We start from the raw sequence: 6,000 nt of genomic DNA, 5'->3' as shown, positions 1-6,000 counted from the left end.
CAAGTCAGAAGATGGAAAGCTTTGGGTTAAATACTACTCTCAGTTCAGAGTTGTAAGACAGAATAACTCTGCAACTATTCTGAATGGTGCAGTGGGAGTAGAATTTGGCCTGGTGTTTTCAAAGGTTAGTTAAACAAAATATGACCTTTTTCAGGCTAGTGGAACAAAAGAGGTCAGGTCATTCTCCAGAGCTACAAAGGGTCTTTCAAGGATACCAAAGAAATAAAAATAAAAGCCATGATCACACTTCCTAGATGCATACATAGAAACAACACTTGTATGTTAAGATATTACCCAGTGGAAAAACCCCTGGGAGCATCCCAATTAATAGAGCCCTGCCAGTAATTCACCCACTGTGGGAAAGGTGTACATATTCAATCAATTTTGTCCAAGGTGCCCAGAGCAAGACAGTTGCAGAACTGAGATTTGCCCCAAAATCTCCTGTTTTTCAGCGTCTTGCAGTAATTTTCAGTGCTTTATAAGGCACTTTGAACAACTGCAGAGAGTCTGCTGAAACTGATTGCACTTCAATAACTCATTGGGCAGAGGAAGCCTAGTGCAGCTTTCCCATTCCTTCGTGGGTAAGAAATTACATAGGCTATTCTCCTTGCAAGAACATTCTGGTACAAACTGGCCAAACAGATCAGTTACCCAGACTTCACTGATTTAACTCTCTGCTGCAGGCTGGAATTGATACCCTTTGAGGGGAGTAAAACTCTGCTCCAATGTCTTAAAGGACCTGCAGTGAATCTGGTCACAAAGTGCCCTCAAATCAGATGTGCAATTTTTCCTTTGCTGCTTCTTCTCACACACATCAAGACACTGTCACACTCTCATAGTGATTGGATAAAGGAGAGATTTTCACTGAGCTGCCTCAGGTGATGCTTAGGGTGAGACTGTCAGCAGTCAAAAATGAACTTGAAGAAATGATCCTGCAGAAAGGCAATTATTTTCCAATGTCTCTCTTGGTTTGAAAGGAAAATAAATTTATTTTGAGTTTGCAAATTATTCCCCTCTCTCATGCTTTACCAAAAGCTGGAATTGTTATTTGTTCTCTACCTTCCTTGAGGAAATCATACTCTAGAAATGTAATATATTCCACTATACATCAATTTTTCACACTTTAAACAACTCATAATAAGAATATATATATTTTCATTATTTAAGGATTGTTCCCATTACTATCTGACAGAAAAAAATATCTACTTGGAAGCAGAAAGTATGTTATGTTAAAGATATGCAAAAGGAAATAAAAGATGACATTTTAAAAAGAGATTGGTGCTAGAAATCTCTCTTTGCTGATATGCAATAGGAATGAACATGTTAGCATTCCCAAATATTAATGAACTTGAAAGTATTCAGAGGAAATCTCAGTTGTTCATGTTTTAATGATTTTATGTGAAAGACATCCTTCCCCATTCTCTTAAGATCAACATTTGTCACAGTAACTAATGAGGAAGTAATTATAATGTAATTTGTCAGAATAATCTGACAGGGAAAGAATTATGTTCTCAATCCTAAAGGACTACATAGTTCTAGCTTTCCAACAGATTGGGCACATGTGGGTGGCATAACAGAGGGTATTTGTCTTTAAGCAGGATAAAAACTTTCGATTCTCAAGCAAAAATGGACAAAGGCATAGTCTAATTCTCTAAAATATGTTACATGAAGGCATTTCACCTTAATAGAGATTAGTAAATCTTATTTTAACAATTTCATAATATAAAAGCTGCTTCCTTCTTTTTACAGTGACTTTGAGATTTATAGTTCTGTTGCAGTAGTTAATCAGTCACCCACTTTTCTTTAAGACTGTGCAAAAAATTTAGTCATTCAGTCATATTTATCAAGAAGGAAGTAGCTGTCCTCAGAATAAATATAAGCTACAAGAAGGCATTGGAAGGATGGAAAAACAAAGAAACAAGAAAAAATAAAGACATTAATTTAAAATCTGTGCTGGTATTCAGGGAGGTGGAATTGTTCACTCCAATAGCAGCTGGAGGAGGCCTGCATTTATCATTGATCATACTGGTGTGGGAATGTTTTGGTCCATTTTTTTTAGAACAGAAGTTGACCACAGCTTTACCCAAGTTACAGTATCTTTATCTCTAATATATACAGCAGAGGACTCAGCCCACATTACTCCTCTATACTTGTTTTCAGCACCTCCAGCAGATATTGTTCTTGAAGGTGACTTTCTGAAGAAAGGACTGATATTTTACATCTGCTATTTTAAGAAAGTTTTTAAAACCTAAAACTTGTTGTTCCATTTCTATGTTTATATAGTTCTGTTTACATTTAGCTTTAGTGGACTTTATGCTTTTGGTTTCTCAGCACTGAATAAAACCCCATTAGCTTCAATGCTAAATTAATCTTACATAAAATTTAAAAGTTTGTCTTTTTCTGTTTAATTGATGTGATTATAGTAAAAAAAAAAACAACCAAGAAAAGCAACAAAACTGAAAAGCCAAGCAGCATGTTGCATTAGATTCTAATATTGATAGGAAGAGAAGAAACAAGTTGCTATGTGTATTTGATGTCAATGAGTCCTACAAGAAGAAAACAAAACCCAGTGTAATGCCTAAAACCAGCCAAGAGTTTATCCTGTAGGTTATGTGAAACACAAGTAGATCTTAAAGTCAAGCATATCACAAATTCTTTATGGATTAGGAGATTCTGCCCTCAGTAATGTGTAGGTATTTGGTCCTTGAAAGATCCAGAGCATCCAACTTCATCCATCTACAGTTTTAACAGACATGGTACTACAAGGACTCTATTCTTCATTTTGTTATATGTTAAGGGAATTCTGAAAAGGAAGCATCTGCTTTTCTCTTTACATGTAATCTATGCTTTCTGTACTTTATTTATGACTTTTAAAGAATCTCTTACAGAAATACTATATTCTATATATAGCTATCTTTTGAACTCGTCTCATTAACCTCATGCAATGTAGGAAGTTGGACCAAAAAAAAAAAATTGCTCGACAGAAGGGAAAAAGACTAATAAAAATGGACATAAAGTGGAGCTATTCAGTTGAGCTCACTCAATCCTGCATCATAAAGTCAGAAACAGAAATATGACTTAGCATAATGGTTTGGTGTCAAGACTTCCCTTTGATTTTTGCATAGAAAATCTTGGTTAGTTTATTTAGGGTTTACAGGGATTTTGCAAAATAATCAGTTAATCAGCATGAAATGACATAATGAAATTGGTCAGACAAACAAATACCATGCTGTGACTAACAGTAAGTTTTACAGTAAGTTCTAACAGTAACTATTTTTAGCTACGTACCTGTTCCTGACTTTGCCTTTTCATGTTTCTGCAACAGAGTAAATAATTTTTATAAAATTTAATTTGATTTTGTTAAAGCTCAGGGCATGGTGGTCACAGATGCCATTAGCAGAAATGTGTACATCAGATCACTTTATCCAGATTTGTCAAGGGCAATGGGACATTTAAGTAGGACAGAGGAGCCAACTCAGAGGTTGCTCTGTGTCAATGGAAGGGATGATGATCAAGTCTCAGAGCAGATCAAGAAAAGCACAGCCTTATGTGAGTGCCCTTAGAGGTTTGCTACAGTTCTGCAGCTTTTTAAAATTCCCTCTGCAGTGTATGTTATTTCTGTCTTCTCTTCTCTGGCTTCTGCACCATCCCTTCTTGCCCCCTTCCCTTGCTATCATCATCCACTTTTGTTTTCCTTCTGGCTACCTCTCTTCTCTTAATTAATCATGGAAAGAGAAGCTGTTCCTGCCAACTTTGCTTTGCTATTGAGTAGTGGTAGGAGTTCAAAGAACAAGGTTACGCCTGCACCTGCTGCTTGTTCTTTGATGCCCTGTTGTGTGAAATGATTTCCTTCAGAAGTTCCAACAATGTACTAATTAACAAAGGAAAAGACAGGGAGAAACAAGACAAAGACTTTGTGAGGAATGAGGTGAGTAACAACTGAGATGTCAGAGGAAAGCAGGGGAAAGAAGCAGTTACAAAGGGGGAACTGGGATAGAAACACAGAAAAAAGGAGAGGGAAAAACAATAAAAGAGAGGAAAGTAAAAAAAAATCAGAAATGAAAAGACAGAGGGAACTGGAATAGAGATTTGCATAGAAAGAAATTATTTAAAATCTGGTTTAGATTACAGTATCCAACTCTTATAGAGCAGCTCTGAGGACAGTGAGTACCTCTGTCAGAGAGATCTGTACATGGTATAAGTTCTCCCCTTGTGCAGTAAGGAAAGTCACTGGGAAGGGAGGTTATTGCTACCTGGAGTAACAGCACAATGCCTCTCAATTTGGACTTTAGGCATACCATCTTTATTTAGATATAATGAGAGTTAAGTTGTTTAAAATGCAATCAGTATGAGCCTGGCATTACTCTCACTGTTCCCAGAGAAAGGACAATGAACTGTAAATGGGAGTTCCACAGTGTTGGGACAGAGTAGACACTGAAACAGTTATAAGCAAACTGTGATGTAAAGGCATTGGACTTGGAAGTACCTGGCTGGTGGCAGGGCTGGCACATCAGCAGTGGAGAAGTGACAACTCACTGATACTTCTTGAAACAAAGGAGAGGTCTGCCTTTTTCAGCGTGTGTGGTAGAACAAGCTGCACAAAATGAGGAGTTTGCTTGCAGCCTCTGAGGGCAGTCCAGTACTGCTGAGTCCAGGGCTGAAGGCTTCAAGCACACCAGGTGCTGTGAACACATGCTCAAGCATCATGGGCAGCTCAGCCTAGAAACTTAGAACTTCACATCATACCTACCACAGCTCTTCATCACCTGGAAACTGCGGACTGTGGAACCGGCATCTGTTAGGCAGGTAATGTACAAATAAAGTGATTAAAGGATAACAGGCTTGAGACTTTCCTTCTCTTTGTCTTATCTCAAGTCCATCAAGTGAGCTAACCAAGCCTGTCATGCCACACAGTACAGGGATCCTGGACCTCAAACATTTGCTGGTCTCTGCAGCACTGCTCCAAGGGCTTAAGTGTGATGTAGGTAAGCCCATCCCTTCAATGTAATTTCCAAGACTTCCAGCATGGTGCTGTGCTGCACAGCATTAATCCTGATTACCAATCTGCTACTGTGAAACAGGTATTTGAAAACAAATTGTTGAGTGAGGTAGAACAAGGAGGCACACCTTTGCTGAAACCACTGGGGTTTCCTTTGCTTTTGCCAGTATTACATTTAGTCCATCTTCTCAATTTCATGACTGTTACACAAAACTAATGAACCATCAATCCTGCTAAACCTGATTTCTCTGTGAGATACGTAAGTAGAGTAACAAAGTAAAAACCCCATGAGTTAAGTATACCAGTATGAAAGTACATTATTATTCAGGAAAATTTGGTGTTATTCTGTAGAATTCTGTTATTTAGGAAATAAACCTGTTACAAGTAGCTCATTACAGAAATTCTGTCATACTTGTCATCTAGTGCAACAGCACAAAATGCTGCTTTCTCCTTTGCAGCAAAGACTGTGTCATGGATTCTCTCACAACCACAGTTTCTACCCTGATTTTACACAGAACAGTCAGCATCATCACTATTTTGTATACACTCTACACCTGAGAAAAACACCATGAGGATCTTCATGAGTAATGGAGAGTAAGTGGCAATGTATTCTTTCAGAAAATAAACTGATTGGTATAACGAATCCATGGGAGGGCCACAAAGATGACTGGAGAGATAGAGTACCTCTCCATTTAAAATAGGTTGGGAGAGTTTAGGTTGTTCAGCCTGGACAAGACCTGTGGAGACCTCACAGCAACTTTCCAAAACCTAAAGGGAGCCTGCAAAAGGCTGGAGAGGAAGTTTTTACAGGAGCCTGTAGTGACAGGAGAAGGGGAAATTGCCTTCAGTTGAAACATGACAGGTTTATATTAGATGTCAGGAAGAAATTCTTACCTGTGAGGGTGGTGAAGCAGTGGAATGTGTTGCCTCGAGAAGTTGTGGATACTCTCTTTGGAAGTGTTCAAGGGCAGTTTGGATGAGTCTTTGAGTGATCTGGTCTA

Source organism: Erithacus rubecula (assembly GCF_903797595.1).
Source record: "Erithacus rubecula genome assembly, chromosome: 5".
NCBI lineage: Eukaryota > Metazoa > Chordata > Aves > Passeriformes > Muscicapidae > Erithacus > Erithacus rubecula.
The sequence above is the reverse complement of the archived record's forward strand: the minus strand, read 5'-3'. Positions refer to the sequence as shown.